General features: G+C 52.8%; 42 non-coding genes across 42 annotated transcripts; 14 read left to right on the forward strand and 28 right to left on the reverse strand.

Moving 5' to 3' along the window:
• Nucleotides 1–102: 102 nt before the first annotated feature.
• Trnav-cac (transfer RNA valine (anticodon CAC)) lies at nt 103–175 on the reverse strand. Its single transcript has one exon. It is a non-coding gene; the product is annotated as a tRNA-Val (tRNA).
• Nucleotides 176–576: 401 nt separating this feature from the next.
• Trnap-agg (transfer RNA proline (anticodon AGG)) lies at nt 577–648 on the forward strand. Its single transcript has one exon. It is a non-coding gene; the product is annotated as a tRNA-Pro (tRNA).
• A 194-nt stretch (nt 649–842) lies between these two features.
• Nucleotides 843–915, reverse strand: Trnav-aac (transfer RNA valine (anticodon AAC)). Its single transcript has one exon. It is a non-coding gene; the product is annotated as a tRNA-Val (tRNA).
• A 158-nt stretch (nt 916–1,073) lies between these two features.
• Nucleotides 1,074–1,146, reverse strand: Trnav-cac (transfer RNA valine (anticodon CAC)). Its single transcript has one exon. It is a non-coding gene; the product is annotated as a tRNA-Val (tRNA).
• A 401-nt stretch (nt 1,147–1,547) lies between these two features.
• Nucleotides 1,548–1,619, forward strand: Trnap-agg (transfer RNA proline (anticodon AGG)). The gene has a single exon. It is a non-coding gene; the product is annotated as a tRNA-Pro (tRNA).
• A 194-nt stretch (nt 1,620–1,813) lies between these two features.
• On the reverse strand, nt 1,814–1,886 carry Trnav-aac (transfer RNA valine (anticodon AAC)). The gene has a single exon. It is a non-coding gene; the product is annotated as a tRNA-Val (tRNA).
• Nucleotides 1,887–2,044: 158 nt separating this feature from the next.
• On the reverse strand, nt 2,045–2,117 carry Trnav-cac (transfer RNA valine (anticodon CAC)). The gene has a single exon. It is a non-coding gene; the product is annotated as a tRNA-Val (tRNA).
• Nucleotides 2,118–2,519: 402 nt separating this feature from the next.
• Nucleotides 2,520–2,591, forward strand: Trnap-agg (transfer RNA proline (anticodon AGG)). Its single transcript has one exon. It is a non-coding gene; the product is annotated as a tRNA-Pro (tRNA).
• Nucleotides 2,592–2,785: 194 nt separating this feature from the next.
• Trnav-aac (transfer RNA valine (anticodon AAC)) lies at nt 2,786–2,858 on the reverse strand. The gene has a single exon. It is a non-coding gene; the product is annotated as a tRNA-Val (tRNA).
• A 158-nt stretch (nt 2,859–3,016) lies between these two features.
• Trnav-cac (transfer RNA valine (anticodon CAC)) lies at nt 3,017–3,089 on the reverse strand. The gene has a single exon. It is a non-coding gene; the product is annotated as a tRNA-Val (tRNA).
• A 402-nt stretch (nt 3,090–3,491) lies between these two features.
• Trnap-agg (transfer RNA proline (anticodon AGG)) lies at nt 3,492–3,563 on the forward strand. Its single transcript has one exon. It is a non-coding gene; the product is annotated as a tRNA-Pro (tRNA).
• A 190-nt stretch (nt 3,564–3,753) lies between these two features.
• Nucleotides 3,754–3,826, reverse strand: Trnav-aac (transfer RNA valine (anticodon AAC)). The gene has a single exon. It is a non-coding gene; the product is annotated as a tRNA-Val (tRNA).
• Nucleotides 3,827–3,984: 158 nt separating this feature from the next.
• On the reverse strand, nt 3,985–4,057 carry Trnav-cac (transfer RNA valine (anticodon CAC)). Its single transcript has one exon. It is a non-coding gene; the product is annotated as a tRNA-Val (tRNA).
• A 401-nt stretch (nt 4,058–4,458) lies between these two features.
• Nucleotides 4,459–4,530, forward strand: Trnap-agg (transfer RNA proline (anticodon AGG)). The gene has a single exon. It is a non-coding gene; the product is annotated as a tRNA-Pro (tRNA).
• A 194-nt stretch (nt 4,531–4,724) lies between these two features.
• On the reverse strand, nt 4,725–4,797 carry Trnav-aac (transfer RNA valine (anticodon AAC)). The gene has a single exon. It is a non-coding gene; the product is annotated as a tRNA-Val (tRNA).
• Nucleotides 4,798–4,955: 158 nt separating this feature from the next.
• On the reverse strand, nt 4,956–5,028 carry Trnav-cac (transfer RNA valine (anticodon CAC)). The gene has a single exon. It is a non-coding gene; the product is annotated as a tRNA-Val (tRNA).
• A 402-nt stretch (nt 5,029–5,430) lies between these two features.
• Nucleotides 5,431–5,502, forward strand: Trnap-agg (transfer RNA proline (anticodon AGG)). Its single transcript has one exon. It is a non-coding gene; the product is annotated as a tRNA-Pro (tRNA).
• A 194-nt stretch (nt 5,503–5,696) lies between these two features.
• Trnav-aac (transfer RNA valine (anticodon AAC)) lies at nt 5,697–5,769 on the reverse strand. Its single transcript has one exon. It is a non-coding gene; the product is annotated as a tRNA-Val (tRNA).
• A 158-nt stretch (nt 5,770–5,927) lies between these two features.
• On the reverse strand, nt 5,928–6,000 carry Trnav-cac (transfer RNA valine (anticodon CAC)). The gene has a single exon. It is a non-coding gene; the product is annotated as a tRNA-Val (tRNA).
• Nucleotides 6,001–6,401: 401 nt separating this feature from the next.
• On the forward strand, nt 6,402–6,473 carry Trnap-agg (transfer RNA proline (anticodon AGG)). Its single transcript has one exon. It is a non-coding gene; the product is annotated as a tRNA-Pro (tRNA).
• A 194-nt stretch (nt 6,474–6,667) lies between these two features.
• On the reverse strand, nt 6,668–6,740 carry Trnav-aac (transfer RNA valine (anticodon AAC)). The gene has a single exon. It is a non-coding gene; the product is annotated as a tRNA-Val (tRNA).
• Nucleotides 6,741–6,898: 158 nt separating this feature from the next.
• Nucleotides 6,899–6,971, reverse strand: Trnav-cac (transfer RNA valine (anticodon CAC)). Its single transcript has one exon. It is a non-coding gene; the product is annotated as a tRNA-Val (tRNA).
• A 402-nt stretch (nt 6,972–7,373) lies between these two features.
• Trnap-agg (transfer RNA proline (anticodon AGG)) lies at nt 7,374–7,445 on the forward strand. The gene has a single exon. It is a non-coding gene; the product is annotated as a tRNA-Pro (tRNA).
• Nucleotides 7,446–7,639: 194 nt separating this feature from the next.
• Trnav-aac (transfer RNA valine (anticodon AAC)) lies at nt 7,640–7,712 on the reverse strand. The gene has a single exon. It is a non-coding gene; the product is annotated as a tRNA-Val (tRNA).
• A 158-nt stretch (nt 7,713–7,870) lies between these two features.
• Trnav-cac (transfer RNA valine (anticodon CAC)) lies at nt 7,871–7,943 on the reverse strand. The gene has a single exon. It is a non-coding gene; the product is annotated as a tRNA-Val (tRNA).
• Nucleotides 7,944–8,344: 401 nt separating this feature from the next.
• On the forward strand, nt 8,345–8,416 carry Trnap-agg (transfer RNA proline (anticodon AGG)). Its single transcript has one exon. It is a non-coding gene; the product is annotated as a tRNA-Pro (tRNA).
• A 194-nt stretch (nt 8,417–8,610) lies between these two features.
• On the reverse strand, nt 8,611–8,683 carry Trnav-aac (transfer RNA valine (anticodon AAC)). The gene has a single exon. It is a non-coding gene; the product is annotated as a tRNA-Val (tRNA).
• A 158-nt stretch (nt 8,684–8,841) lies between these two features.
• Trnav-cac (transfer RNA valine (anticodon CAC)) lies at nt 8,842–8,914 on the reverse strand. Its single transcript has one exon. It is a non-coding gene; the product is annotated as a tRNA-Val (tRNA).
• A 402-nt stretch (nt 8,915–9,316) lies between these two features.
• On the forward strand, nt 9,317–9,388 carry Trnap-agg (transfer RNA proline (anticodon AGG)). The gene has a single exon. It is a non-coding gene; the product is annotated as a tRNA-Pro (tRNA).
• Nucleotides 9,389–9,582: 194 nt separating this feature from the next.
• On the reverse strand, nt 9,583–9,655 carry Trnav-aac (transfer RNA valine (anticodon AAC)). Its single transcript has one exon. It is a non-coding gene; the product is annotated as a tRNA-Val (tRNA).
• Nucleotides 9,656–9,813: 158 nt separating this feature from the next.
• Nucleotides 9,814–9,886, reverse strand: Trnav-cac (transfer RNA valine (anticodon CAC)). Its single transcript has one exon. It is a non-coding gene; the product is annotated as a tRNA-Val (tRNA).
• A 401-nt stretch (nt 9,887–10,287) lies between these two features.
• Nucleotides 10,288–10,359, forward strand: Trnap-agg (transfer RNA proline (anticodon AGG)). The gene has a single exon. It is a non-coding gene; the product is annotated as a tRNA-Pro (tRNA).
• A 194-nt stretch (nt 10,360–10,553) lies between these two features.
• On the reverse strand, nt 10,554–10,626 carry Trnav-aac (transfer RNA valine (anticodon AAC)). The gene has a single exon. It is a non-coding gene; the product is annotated as a tRNA-Val (tRNA).
• A 632-nt stretch (nt 10,627–11,258) lies between these two features.
• Nucleotides 11,259–11,330, forward strand: Trnap-agg (transfer RNA proline (anticodon AGG)). The gene has a single exon. It is a non-coding gene; the product is annotated as a tRNA-Pro (tRNA).
• Nucleotides 11,331–11,524: 194 nt separating this feature from the next.
• Trnav-aac (transfer RNA valine (anticodon AAC)) lies at nt 11,525–11,597 on the reverse strand. The gene has a single exon. It is a non-coding gene; the product is annotated as a tRNA-Val (tRNA).
• A 158-nt stretch (nt 11,598–11,755) lies between these two features.
• Nucleotides 11,756–11,828, reverse strand: Trnav-cac (transfer RNA valine (anticodon CAC)). Its single transcript has one exon. It is a non-coding gene; the product is annotated as a tRNA-Val (tRNA).
• Nucleotides 11,829–12,230: 402 nt separating this feature from the next.
• Nucleotides 12,231–12,302, forward strand: Trnap-agg (transfer RNA proline (anticodon AGG)). The gene has a single exon. It is a non-coding gene; the product is annotated as a tRNA-Pro (tRNA).
• A 195-nt stretch (nt 12,303–12,497) lies between these two features.
• Nucleotides 12,498–12,570, reverse strand: Trnav-aac (transfer RNA valine (anticodon AAC)). The gene has a single exon. It is a non-coding gene; the product is annotated as a tRNA-Val (tRNA).
• Nucleotides 12,571–12,728: 158 nt separating this feature from the next.
• On the reverse strand, nt 12,729–12,801 carry Trnav-cac (transfer RNA valine (anticodon CAC)). Its single transcript has one exon. It is a non-coding gene; the product is annotated as a tRNA-Val (tRNA).
• Nucleotides 12,802–13,203: 402 nt separating this feature from the next.
• Nucleotides 13,204–13,275, forward strand: Trnap-agg (transfer RNA proline (anticodon AGG)). The gene has a single exon. It is a non-coding gene; the product is annotated as a tRNA-Pro (tRNA).
• A 194-nt stretch (nt 13,276–13,469) lies between these two features.
• Trnav-aac (transfer RNA valine (anticodon AAC)) lies at nt 13,470–13,542 on the reverse strand. Its single transcript has one exon. It is a non-coding gene; the product is annotated as a tRNA-Val (tRNA).
• Nucleotides 13,543–13,700: 158 nt separating this feature from the next.
• Trnav-cac (transfer RNA valine (anticodon CAC)) lies at nt 13,701–13,773 on the reverse strand. The gene has a single exon. It is a non-coding gene; the product is annotated as a tRNA-Val (tRNA).
• Nucleotides 13,774–13,970: the final 197 nt, after the last annotated feature.

The raw sequence follows: 13,970 nt of genomic DNA on the forward strand, positions 1-13,970 counted from the left end.
AAAAATTCAATAAATGTGGTACTTGCAAAACGAAGGGACATGCAGCAGATGCACACACGACGAGGCTCACTGGAGTACAATACGACATAGGCAAAAAAATACTGTTCCCGCCCGGGATAGAACCGGGGACCTTCTGCGTGTGAAGCAGACGTGATAACCGCTACACTACGGAAACGACGGAGCCGAGGAGTCCATCCTTGTTCACTCGAACTTGCCTCAGCCTTTCTCTCATCCGCGAATGCACACACGACAGTTCTTTTGTCAGCCTGGAACCCATCGCAGCCGAGGGCTCAACAAGTATTCGGGGTTCTCGAGAGGGTGTCTGCCGTAGCGCCCCTAACGAGATAGCGGCGTTTCGCGCAGTCGTTATTGCAAGTCATATCAGCAAAAGCAATCACTTTCTCAGCAGCAGGCAGTGCGAGCCCAGGGGCAGCTCTACATGATGGTACCAATAGCCCAGGAAGGCCGCCGACCGCGGGAATTCGCGCCGCCCCCATCCCGCCAGCCTAAACGAGACTTCCAGAGCACCCTGGAAGACATCGAGGGACTGGAATAACTGGCATTCGCCGTGCCACAAGCTCGTTGGTCTAGGGGTATGATTCCTGCTTAGGGTGCAGGTGGTCCCGGGTTCAAATCCTGGACGAGCCCTAGCGTTTTGTGCAAACTGATCACACGTCAGTGGCTGAGTCAGCGCAAAAAGCTCGCCGCCAATGTCAAATGAATTTCTTATTTGATGTGAGCAATTGACACTCTGGTCCGACGCATGAAGGCAATTACGGAGGTTTCGGGTACAGATGGTAGCAGATGCATGTTAGTAAGTCTTGCTTAATGTGATGAAAAATTGTTTCCGCCCGGGATCGAACCGGGGACCTTCTGCGTGTTAGGCAGACGTGACAACCGCCACACCACGGAAACTGCTTGAGTGCTCCTTACTTCACAGACAACTTGTAGTGATGTTGCCATCGTAACTAAAAAATTCAATAAATGTGGTACTTGCAAAACGAAGGGACATGCAGCAGATGCACACACGACGAGGCTCACTGAGGTACAATACGACATAGGCAGGAAAATACTGTTCCCGCCCGGGATAGAACCGGGGACCTTCTGCGTGTGAAGCAGACGTGATAACCGCTACACTACGGAAACGACGGAGCCGAGGAGTCCATCCTTGTTCACTCGAACTTGCCTCAGCCTTTCTCTCATCCGCGAATGCACACACGACAGTTCTTTTGTCAGCCTGGAACCCATCGCAGCCGAGGGCTCAAGAAGTCTTCGGGGTTCTCGAGAGGGTGTCTGCCGTAGCGCCCCTAACGAGATAGCGGCGTTTCGCGCAGTCGTTATTGCAAGTCATATCAGCAAAAGCAATCACTTTCTCAGCAGCAGGCAGTGCGAGCCCAGGGGCAGCTCTACATGAAGGTACCAATAGCCCAGGAAGGCCGCCGACCGCGGGAATTCGCGCCGCCCCCATCCCGCCAGCCTAAACGAGACTTCCAGAGCACCCTGGAAGACATCGAGGGACTGGAATAACTGGCATTCGCCGTGCCACAAGCTCGTTGGTCTAGGGGTATGATTCCTGCTTAGGGTGCAGGTGGTCCCGGGTTCAAATCCTGGACGAGCCCTAGCGTTTTGTGCAAACTGATCACACGTCAGTGGCTGAGTCAGCGCAAAAAGCTCGCCGCCAATGTCAAATGAATTTCTTATTTGATGTGAGCAATTGACACTCTGGTCCGACGCATGAAGGCAATTACGGAGGTTTCGGGTACAGATGGTAGCAGATGCATGTTAGTAAGTCTTGCTTAATGTGATGAAAAAGTGTTTCCGCCCGGGATCGAACCGGGGACCTTCTGCGTGTTAGGCAGACGTGACAACCGCCACACCACGGAAACTGCTTGAGTGCACCTTACTTCACAGACAACTTGTATTGATGTTGCCATCGTAACTAAAAAATTCAATAAATGTGGTACTTGCAAAACGAAGGGACATGCAGCAGATGCACACACGACGAGGCTCACTGGAGTACAATACGACATAGGCAAAAAAATACTGTTCCCGCCCGGGATAGAACCGGGAACCTTCTGCGTGTGAAGCAGACGTGATAACCGCTACACTACGGAAACGACGGAGCCGAGGAGTCCATCCTTGTTCACTCGAACTTGCCTCAGCCTTTCTCTCATCCGCGAATGCACACACGACAGTTCTTTTGTCAGCCTGGAACCCATCGCAGCCGAGGGCTCAACAAGTATTCGGGGTTCTCGAGAGGGTGTCTGCCGTAGCGCCCCTAACGAGATAGCGGCGTTTCGCGCAGTCGTTATTGCAAGTCATATCAGCAAAAGCAATCACTTTCTCAGCAGCAGGCAGTGCGAGCCCAGGGGCAGCTCTACATGATGGTACCAATAGCCCAGGAAGGCCGCCGACCGCGGGAATTCGCGCCGCCCCCATCCCGCCAGCCTAAACGAGACTTCCAGAGCACCCTGGAAGACATCGAGGGACTGGAATAACTGGCATTCGACGTGTCACAGGGCTCGTTGGTCTAGGGGTATGATTCCTGCTTAGGGTGCAGGAGGTCCCGGGTTCAAATCCCGGACGAGCCCTAGCGTTTCGTGCAAACTGATCGCACGTCAGTGGCTGAGTCAGCGCAAAAAGCTCGCCGCCAATGTCAAATGAATTTCTTATTTGATGTGAGGAATTGACACTCCGGTCCGACGCATGAAGGCAATTACGAAGGTTTCGGGTACAGATGGTAGCAGATGCATGTTAGTAAGTCTTGCTTAATGTGATGAAAAAGTGTTTCCGCCCGGGATCGAACCGGGGACCTTCTGCGTGTTAGGCAGACGTGACAACCGCCACACCACGGAAACTGCTTGAGTGCACCTTACTTCACAGACAACTTGTATTGATGTTGCCATCGTAACTAAAAAATTCAATAAATGTGGTACTTGCAAAACGAAGGGACATGCAGCAGATGCACACACGACGAGGCTCACTGGAGTACAATACGACATAGGCAAAAAAATACTGTTCCCGCCCGGGATAGAACCGGGGACCTTCTGCGTGTGAAGCAGACGTGATAACCGCTACACTACGGAAACGACGGAGCCGAGGAGTCCATCCTTGTTCACTCGAACTTGCCTCAGCCTTTCTCTCATCCGCGAATGCACACACGACAGTTCTTTTGTCAGCCTGGAACCCATCGCAGCCGAGGGCTCAAGAAGTCTTCGGGGTTCTCGAGAGGGTGTCTGCCGTAGCGCCCCTAACGAGATAGCGGCGTTTCGCGCAGTCGTTATTGCAAGTCATATCAGCAAAAGCAATCACTTTCTCAGCAGCAGGCAGTGCGAGCCCAGGGGCAGCTCTACATGATGGTACCAATAGCCCAGGAAGGCCGCCGACCGCTGGAATTCGCGCCGCCCCCATCCCGACAGCCTAAACGAGACTTCCAGAGCACCCTGGAAGACATCGAGGGACTGGAATAACTGGCATTCGACGTGTCACAGGGCTCGTTGGTCTAGGGGTATGATTCCTGCTTAGGGTGCAGGAGGTCCCGGGTTCAAATCCCGGACGAGCCCTAGCGTTTCGTGCAAACTGATCGCACGTCAGTGGCTGAGTCAGCGCAAAAAGCTCGCCGCCAATGTCAAATGAATTTCTTATTTGATGTGAGGAATTGACACTCTGGTCCGACGCATGAAGGCAATTACGAAGGTTTCGGGTACAGATGGTAGCAGATGCATGTAAGTCTTGCTTAAAGTGATGAAAAAGTGTTTCCGCCCGGGATCGAACCGGGGACCTTCTGCGTGTTAGGCAGACGTGATAACCGCTACACCACGGAAACTGCTTGAGTGCTCCTTACTTCACAGACAACTTGTAGTGATGTTGCCATTGTAACTAAAAAATTCAATAAATGTGGTACTTGCAAAACGAAGGGACATGCAGCAGATGCACACACGACGAGGCTCACTGAGGTACAATACGACATAGGCAGGAAAATACTGTTCCCGCCCGGGATAGAACCGGGGACCTTCTGCGTGTGAAGCAGACGTGATAACCGCTACACTACGGAAACGACGGAGCCGAGGAGTCCATCCTTGTTCACTCGAACTTGCCTCAGCCTTTCTCTCATCCGCGAATGCACACACGGCAGTTCTTTTGTCAGCCTGGAACCCATCGCAGCCGAGGGCTCAAGAAGTCTTCGGGGTTCTCGAGAGGGTGTCTGCCGTAGCGCCCCTAACGAGATAGCGGCGTTTCGCGCAGTCGTTATTGCAAGTCATATCAGCAAAAGCAATCACTTTCTCAGCAGCAGGCAGTGCGAGCCCAGGGGCAGCTCTACATGAAGGTACCAATAGCCCAGGAAGGCCGCCGACCGCGGGAATTCGCGCCGCCCCCATCCCGCCAGCCTAAACGAGACTTCCAGAGCACCCTGGAAGACATCGAGGGACTGGAATAACTGGCATTCGCCGTGCCACAAGCTCGTTGGTCTAGGGGTATGATTCCTGCTTAGGGTGCAGGTGGTCCCGGGTTCAAATCCTGGACGAGCCCTAGCGTTTTGTGCAAACTGATCACACGTCAGTGGCTGAGTCAGCGCAAAAAGCTCGCCGCCAATGTCAAATGAATTTCTTATTTGATGTGAGCAATTGACACTCTGGTCCGACGCATGAAGGCAATTACGGAGGTTTCGGGTACAGATGGTAGCAGATGCATGTTAGTAAGTCTTGCTTAATGTGATGAAAAAGTGTTTCCGCCCGGGATCGAACCGGGGACCTTCTGCGTGTTAGGCAGACGTGACAACCGCCACACCACGGAAACTGCTTGAGTGCACCTTACTTCACAGACAACTTGTATTGATGTTGCCATCGTAACTAAAAAATTCAATAAATGTGGTACTTGCAAAACGAAGGGACATGCAGCAGATGCACACACGACGAGGCTCACTGGAGTACAATACGACATAGGCAAAAAAATACTGTTCCCGCCCGGGATAGAACCGGGGACCTTCTGCGTGTGAAGCAGACGTGATAACCGCTACACTACGGAAACGACGGAGCCGAGGAGTCCATCCTTGTTCACTCGAACTTGCCTCAGCCTTTCTCTCATCCGCGAATGCACACACGACAGTTCTTTTGTCAGCCTGGAACCCATCGCAGCCGAGGGCTCAAGAAGTCTTCGGGGTTCTCGAGAGGGTGTCTGCCGTAGCGCCCCTAACGAGATAGCGGCGTTTCGCGCAGTCGTTATTGCAAGTCATATCAGCAAAAGCAATCACTTTCTCAGCAGCAGGCAGTGCGAGCCCAGGGGCAGCTCTACATGATGGTACCAATAGCCCAGGAAGGCCGCCGACCGCTGGAATTCGCGCCGCCCCCATCCCGACAGCCTAAACGAGACTTCCAGAGCACCCTGGAAGACATCGAGGGACTGGAATAACTGGCATTCGACGTGTCACAGGGCTCGTTGGTCTAGGGGTATGATTCCTGCTTAGGGTGCAGGAGGTCCCGGGTTCAAATCCCGGACGAGCCCTAGCGTTTCGTGCAAACTGATCGCACGTCAGTGGCTGAGTCAGCGCAAAAAGCTCGCCGCCAATGTCAAATGAATTTCTTATTTGATGTGAGGAATTGACACTCTGGTCCGACGCATGAAGGCAATTACGAAGGTTTCGGGTACAGATGGTAGCAGATGCATGTTAGTAAGTCTTGCTTAAAGTGATGAAAAAGTGTTTCCGCCCGGGATCGAACCGGGGACCTTCTGCGTGTTAGGCAGACGTGATAACCGCTACACCACGGAAACTGCTTGAGTGCTCCTTACTTCACAGACAACTTGTAGTGATGTTGCCATTGTAACTAAAAAATTCAATAAATGTGGTACTTGCAAAACGAAGGGACATGCAGCAGATGCACACACGACGAGGCTCACTGAGGTACAATACGACATAGGCAGGAAAATACTGTTCCCGCCCGGGATAGAACCGGGGACCTTCTGCGTGTGAAGCAGACGTGATAACCGCTACACTACGGAAACGACGGAGCCGAGGAGTCCATCCTTGTTCACTCGAACTTGCCTCAGCCTTTCTCTCATCCGCGAATGCACACACGGCAGTTCTTTTGTCAGCCTGGAACCCATCGCAGCCGAGGGCTCAAGAAGTCTTCGGGGTTCTCGAGAGGGTGTCTGCCGTAGCGCCCCTAACGAGATAGCGGCGTTTCGCGCAGTCGTTATTGCAAGTCATATCAGCAAAAGCAATCACTTTCTCAGCAGCAGGCAGTGCGAGCCCAGGGGCAGCTCTACATGAAGGTACCAATAGCCCAGGAAGGCCGCCGACCGCGGGAATTCGCGCCGCCCCCATCCCGCCAGCCTAAACGAGACTTCCAGAGCACCCTGGAAGACATCGAGGGACTGGAATAACTGGCATTCGCCGTGCCACAAGCTCGTTGGTCTAGGGGTATGATTCCTGCTTAGGGTGCAGGTGGTCCCGGGTTCAAATCCTGGACGAGCCCTAGCGTTTTGTGCAAACTGATCACACGTCAGTGGCTGAGTCAGCGCAAAAAGCTCGCCGCCAATGTCAAATGAATTTCTTATTTGATGTGAGCAATTGACACTCTGGTCCGACGCATGAAGGCAATTACGGAGGTTTCGGGTACAGATGGTAGCAGATGCATGTTAGTAAGTCTTGCTTAATGTGATGAAAAAGTGTTTCCGCCCGGGATCGAACCGGGGACCTTCTGCGTGTTAGGCAGACGTGACAACCGCCACACCACGGAAACTGCTTGAGTGCACCTTACTTCACAGACAACTTGTATTGATGTTGCCATCGTAACTAAAAAATTCAATAAATGTGGTACTTGCAAAACGAAGGGACATGCAGCAGATGCACACACGACGAGGCTCACTGGAGTACAATACGACATAGGCAAAAAAATACTGTTCCCGCCCGGGATAGAACCGGGGACCTTCTGCGTGTGAAGCAGACGTGATAACCGCTACACTACGGAAACGACGGAGCCGAGGAGTCCATCCTTGTTCACTCGAACTTGCCTCAGCCTTTCTCTCATCCGCGAATGCACACACGACAGTTCTTTTGTCAGCCTGGAACCCATCGCAGCCGAGGGCTCAACAAGTATTCGGGGTTCTCGAGAGGGTGTCTGCCGTAGCGCCCCTAACGAGATAGCGGCGTTTCGCGCAGTCGTTATTGCAAGTCATATCAGCAAAAGCAATCACTTTCTCAGCAGCAGGCAGTGCGAGCCCAGGGGCAGCTCTACATGATGGTACCAATAGCCCAGGAAGGCCGCCGACCGCTGGAATTCGCGCCGCCCCCATCCCGACAGCCTAAACGAGACTTCCAGAGCACCCTGGAAGACATCGAGGGACTGGAATAACTGGCATTCGACGTGTCACAGGGCTCGTTGGTCTAGGGGTATGATTCCTGCTTAGGGTGCAGGAGGTCCCGGGTTCAAATCCCGGACGAGCCCTAGCGTTTCGTGCAAACTGATCGCACGTCAGTGGCTGAGTCAGCGCAAAAAGCTCGCCGCCAATGTCAAATGAATTTCTTATTTGATGTGAGGAATTGACACTCTGGTCCGACGCATGAAGGCAATTACGAAGGTTTCGGGTACAGATGGTAGCAGATGCATGTTAGTAAGTCTTGCTTAAAGTGATGAAAAAGTGTTTCCGCCCGGGATCGAACCGGGGACCTTCTGCGTGTTAGGCAGACGTGATAACCGCTACACCACGGAAACTGCTTGAGTGCTCCTTACTTCACAGACAACTTGTATTGATGTTGCCATTGTAACTAAAAAATTCAATAAATGTGGTACTTGCAAAACGAAGGGACATGCAGCAGATGCACACACGACGAGGCTCACTGAGGTACAATACGACATAGGCAGGAAAATACTGTTCCCGCCCGGGATAGAACCGGGGACCTTCTGCGTGTGAAGCAGACGTGATAACCGCTACACTACGGAAACGACGGAGCCGAGGAGTCCATCCTTGTTCACTCGAACTTGCCTCAGCCTTTCTCTCATCCGCGAATGCACACACGACAGTTCTTTTGTCAGCCTGGAACCCATCGCAGCCGAGGGCTCAAGAAGTCTTCGGGGTTCTCGAGAGGGTGTCTGCCGTAGCGCCCCTAACGAGATAGCGGCGTTTCGCGCAGTCGTTATTGCAAGTCATATCAGCAAAAGCAATCACTTTCTCAGCAGCAGGCAGTGCGAGCCCAGGGGCAGCTCTACATGAAGGTACCAATAGCCCAGGAAGGCCGCCGACCGCGGGAATTCGCGCCGCCCCCATCCCGCCAGCCTAAACGAGACTTCCAGAGCACCCTGGAAGACATCGAGGGACTGGAATAACTGGCATTCGCCGTGCCACAAGCTCGTTGGTCTAGGGGTATGATTCCTGCTTAGGGTGCAGGAGGTCCCGGGTTCAAATCCTGGACGAGCCCTAGCGTTTTGTGCAAACTGATCACACGTCAGTGGCTGAGTCAGCGCAAAAAGCTCGCCGCCAATGTCAAATGAATTTCTTATTTGATGTGAGCAATTGACACTCTGGTCCGACGCATGAAGGCAATTACGGAGGTTTCGGGTACAGATGGTAGCAGATGCATGTTAGTAAGTCTTGCTTAATGTGATGAAAAAGTGTTTCCGCCCGGGATCGAACCGGGGACCTTCTGCGTGTTAGGCAGACGTGACAACCGCCACACCACGGAAACTGCTTGAGTGCACCTTACTTCACAGACAACTTGTATTGATGTTGCCATCGTAACTAAAAAATTCAATAAATGTGGTACTTGCAAAACGAAGGGACATGCAGCAGATGCACACACGACGAGGCTCACTGGAGTACAATACGACATAGCCAAAAAAATACTGTTCCCGCCCGGGATAGAACCGGGGACCTTCTGCGTGTGAAGCAGACGTGATAACCGCTACACTACGGAAACGACGGAGCCGAGGAGTCCATCCTTGTTCACTCGAACTTGCCTCAGCCTTTCTCTCATCCGCGAATGCACACACGACAGTTCTTTTGTCAGCCTGGAACCCATTGCAGCCGAGGGCTCAACAAGTATTCGGGGTTCTCGAGAGGATGTCTGCCGTAGCGCCCCTAACGAGATAGCGGCGTTTCGCGCAGTCGTTATTGCAAGTCATATCAGCAAAAGCAATCACTTTCTCAGCAGCAGGCAGTGCGAGCCCAGGGGCAGCTCTACATGATGGTACCAATAGCCCAGGAAGGCCGCCGACCGCGGGAATTCGCGCCGCCCCCATCCCGCCAGCCTAAACGAGACTTCCAGAGCACCCTGGAAGACATCGAGGGACTGGAATAACTGGCATTCGACGTGTCACAGGGCTCGTTGGTCTAGGGGTATGATTCCTGCTTAGGGTGCAGGAGGTCCCGGGTTCAAATCCCGGACGAGCCCTAGCGTTTCGTGCAAACTGATCGCACGTCAGTGGCTGAGTCAGCGCAAAAAGCTCGCCGCCAATGTCAAATGAATTTCTTATTTGATGTGAGGAATTGACACTCCGGTCCGACGCATGAAGGCAATTACGAAGGTTTCGGGTACAGATGGTAGCAGATGCATGTTAGTAAGTCTTGCTTAAAGTGATGAAAAAGTGTTTCCGCCCGGGATCGAACCGGGGACCTTCTGCGTGTTAGGCAGACGTGATAACCGCTACACCACGGAAACTGCTTGAGTGCTCCTTACTTCACAGACAACTTGTAGTGATGTTGCCATTGTAACTAAAAAATTCAATAAATGTGGTACTTGCAAAACGAAGGGACATGCAGCAGATGCACACACGACGAGGCTCACTGAGGTACAATACGACATAGGCAGGAAAATACTGTTCCCGCCCGGGATAAAACCGGGGACCTTCTGCGTGTGAAGCAGACGTGATAACCGCTACACTACGGAAACGACGGAGCCGAGGAGTCCATCCTTGTTCACTCGAACTTGCCTCAGCCTTTCTCTCATCCGCGAATGCACACACGACAGTTCTTTTGTCAGCCTGGAACCCATCGCAGCCGAGGGCTCAACAAGTATTCGGGGTTCTCGAGAGGGTGTCTGCCGTAGCGCCCCTAACGAGATAGCGGCGTTTCGCGCAGTCGTTATTGCAAGTCATATCAGCAAAAGCAATCACTTTCTCAGCAGCAGGCAGTGCGAGCCCAGGGGCAGCTCTACATGATGGTACCAATAGCCCAGGAAGGCCGCCGACCGCGGGAATTCGCGCCGCCCCCATCCCGCCAGCCTAAACGAGACTTCCAGAGCACCCTGGAAGACATCGAGGGACTGGAATAACTGGCATTCGCCGTGCCACAAGCTCGTTGGTCTAGGGGTATGATTCCTGCTTAGGGTGCAGGAGGTCCCGGGTTCAAATCCTGGACGAGCCCTAGCGTTTTGTGCAAACTGATCACACGTCAGTGGCTGAGTCAGCGCAAAAAGCTCGCCGCCAATGTCAAATGAATTTCTTATTTGATGTGAGCAATTGACACTCTGGTCCGACGCATGAAGGCAATTACGGAGGTTTCGGGTACAGATGGTAGCAGATGCATGTTAGTAAGTCTTGCTTAATGTGATGAAAAATTGTTTCCGCCCGGGATCGAACCGGGGACCTTCTGCGTGTTAGGCAGACGTGACAACCGCCACACCACGGAAACTGCTTGAGTGCTCCTTACTTCACAGACAACTTGTATTGATGTTGCCATCGTAACTAAAAAATTCAATAAATGTGGTACTTGCAAAACGAAGGGACATGCAGCAGATGCACACACGACGAGGCTCACTGGAGTACAATACGACATAGGCAAAAAAATACTGTTCCCGCCCGGGATAGAACTGGGGACCTTCTGCGTGTGAAGCAGACGTGATAACCGCTACACTACTGAAACGACGGAGCCGAGGAGTCCATCCTTGTTCACTCGAACTTGCCTCAGCCTTTCTCTCATCCGCGAATGCACACACGACAGTTCTTTTGTCAGCCTGGAACCCATCGCAGCCGAGGGCTCAAGAAGTCTTCGGGGTTCTCGAGAGGGTGTCTGCCGTAGCGCCCCTAACGAGATAGCGGCGTTTCGCGCAGTCGTTATTGCAAGTCATATCAGCAAAAGCAATCACTTTCTCAGCAGCAGGCAGTGCGAGCCCAGGGGCAGCTCTACATGATGGTACCAATAGCCCAGGAAGGCCGCCGACCGCGGGAATTCGCGCCGCCCCCATCCCGCCAGCCTAAACGAGACTTCCAGAGCACCCTGGAAGACATCGAGGGACTGGAATAACTGGCATTCGCCGTGCCACAAGCTCGTTGGTCTAGGGGTATGATTCCTGCTTAGGGTGCAGGTGGTCCCGGGTTCAAATCCTGGACGAGCCCTAGCGTTTTGTGCAAACTGATCACACGTCAGTGGCTGAGTCAGCGCAAAAAGCTCGCCGCCAATGTCAGATGAATTTCTTATTTGATGTGAGCAATTGACACTCTGGTCCGACGCATGAAGGCAATTACGGAGGTTTCGGGTACAGATGGTAGCAGATGCATGTTAGTAAGTCTTGCTTAATGTGATGAAAAATTGTTTCCGCCCGGGATCGAACCGGGGACCTTCTGCGTGTTAGGCAGACGTGACAACCGCCACACCACGGAAACTGCTTGAGTGCTCCTTACTTCACAGACAACTTGTATTGATGTTGCCATCGTAACTAAAAAATTCAATAAATGTGGTACTTGCAAAACGAAGGGACATGCAGCAGATGCACACACGACGAGGCTCACTGGAGTACAATACGACATAGGCAAAAAAATACTGTTCCCGCCCGGGATAGAACCGGGGACCTTCTGCGTGTGAAGCAGACGTGATAACCGCTACACTACGGAAACGACGGAGCCGAGGAGTCCATCCTTGTTCACTCGAACTTGCCTCAGCCTTTCTCTCATCCGCGAATGCACACACGACAGTTCTTTTGTCAGCCTGGAACCCATCGCAGCCGAGGGCTCAACAAGTATTCGGGGTTCTCGAGAGGGTGTCTGCCGTAGCGCCCCTAACGAGATAGCGGCGTTTCGCGCAGTCGTTATTGCAAGTCATATCAGCAAAAGCAATCACTTTCTCAGCAGCAGGCAGTGCGAGCCCAGGGGCAGCTCTACATGATGGTACCAATAGCCCAGGAAGGCCGCCGACCGCGGGAATTCGCGCCGCCCCCATCCCGCCAGCCTAAACGAGACTTCCAGAGCACCCTGGAAGACATCGAGGGACTGGAATAACTGGCATTCGACGTGTCACAGGGCTCGTTGGTCTAGGGGTATGATTCCTGCTTAGGGTGCAGGAGGTCCCGGGTTCAAATCCCGGACGAGCCCTAGCGTTTCGTGGCAAACTGATCGCACGTCAGTGGCTGAGTCAGCGCAAAAAGCTCGCCGCCAATGTCAAATGAATTTCTTATTTGATGTGAGGAATTGACACTCTGGTCCGACGCATGAAGGCAATTACGAAGGTTTCGGGTACAGATGGTAGCAGATGCATGTTAGTAAGTCTTGCTTAAAGTGATGAAAAAGTGTTTCCGCCCGGGATCGAACCGGGGACCTTCTGCGTGTTAGGCAGACGTGATAACCGCTACACCACGGAAACTGCTTGAGTGCTCCTTACTTCACAGACAACTTGTAGTGATGTTGCCATTGTAACTAAAAAATTCAATAAATGTGGTACTTGCAAAACGAAGGGACATGCAGCAGATGCACACACGACGAGGCTCACTGAGGTACAATACGACATAGGCAGGAAAATACTGTTCCCGCCCGGGATAGAACCGGGGACCTTCTGCGTGTGAAGCAGACGTGATAACCGCTACACTACGGAAACGACGGAGCCGAGGAGTCCATCCTTGTTCACTCGAACTTGCCTCAGCCTTTCTCTCATCCGCGAATGCACACACGACAGTTCTTTTGTCAGCCTGGAACCCATCGCAGCCGAGGGCTCAACAAGTATTCGGGGTTCTCGAGAGGGTGTCTGCCGTAGCGCCCCTAACGAGATAGCGGCGTTTCGCGCAGTCGTTATTGCAAGTCATATCAGCAAAAGCAATCACTTACTCAGCAGCAGGCAGTGCGAGCCCAGGGGCAGCTCTACATGATGGTACCAATAGCCCAGGAAGGCCGCCGACCGCTGGAATTCGCGCCGCCCCCATCCCGCCAGCCTAAACGAGACTTCCAGAGCACCCTGGAAGACATCGAGGGACTGGAATAACTGGCATTCGACGTGTCACAGGGCTCGTTGGTCTAGGGGTATGATTCCTGCTTAGGGTGCAGGAGGTCCCGGGTTCAAATCCCGGACGAGCCCTAGGGTTTCGTGCAAACTGATCGCACGTCAGTGGCTGAGTCAGCGCAAAAAGCTCGCCGCCAATGTCAAATGAATTTCTTATTTGATGTGAGGAATTGACACTCTGGTCCGACGCATGAAGGCAATTACGAAGGTTTCGGGTACAGATGGTAGCAGATGCATGTTAGTAAGTCTTGCTTAAAGTGATGAAAAAGTGTTTCCGCCCGGGATCGAACCGGGGACCTTCTGCGTGTTAGGCAGACGTGATAACCGCTACACCACGGAAACTGCTTGAGTGCTCCTTACTTCACAGACAACTTGTAGTGATGTTGCCATTGTAACTAAAAAATTCAATAAATGTGGTACTTGCAAAACGAAGGGACATGCAGCAGATGCACACACGACGAGGCTCACTGAGGTACAATACGACATAGGCAGGAAAATACTGTTCCCGCCCGGGATAGAACCGGGGACCTTCTGCGTGTGAAGCAGACGTGATAACCGCTACACTACGGAAACGACGGAGCCGAGGAGTCCATCCTTGTTCACTCGAACTTGCCTCAGCCTTTCTCTCATCCGCGAATGCACACACGGCAGTTCTTTTGTCAGCCTGGAACCCATCGCAGCCGAGGGCTCAACAAGTATTCGGGGTTCTCGAGAGGGTGTCTGCCGTAGCGCCCCTAACGAGATAGCGGCGTTTCGCGCAGTCGTTATTG

Source organism: Schistocerca cancellata, chromosome 2, assembly GCF_023864275.1.
Source record: "Schistocerca cancellata isolate TAMUIC-IGC-003103 chromosome 2, iqSchCanc2.1, whole genome shotgun sequence".
NCBI lineage: Eukaryota > Metazoa > Arthropoda > Insecta > Orthoptera > Acrididae > Schistocerca > Schistocerca cancellata.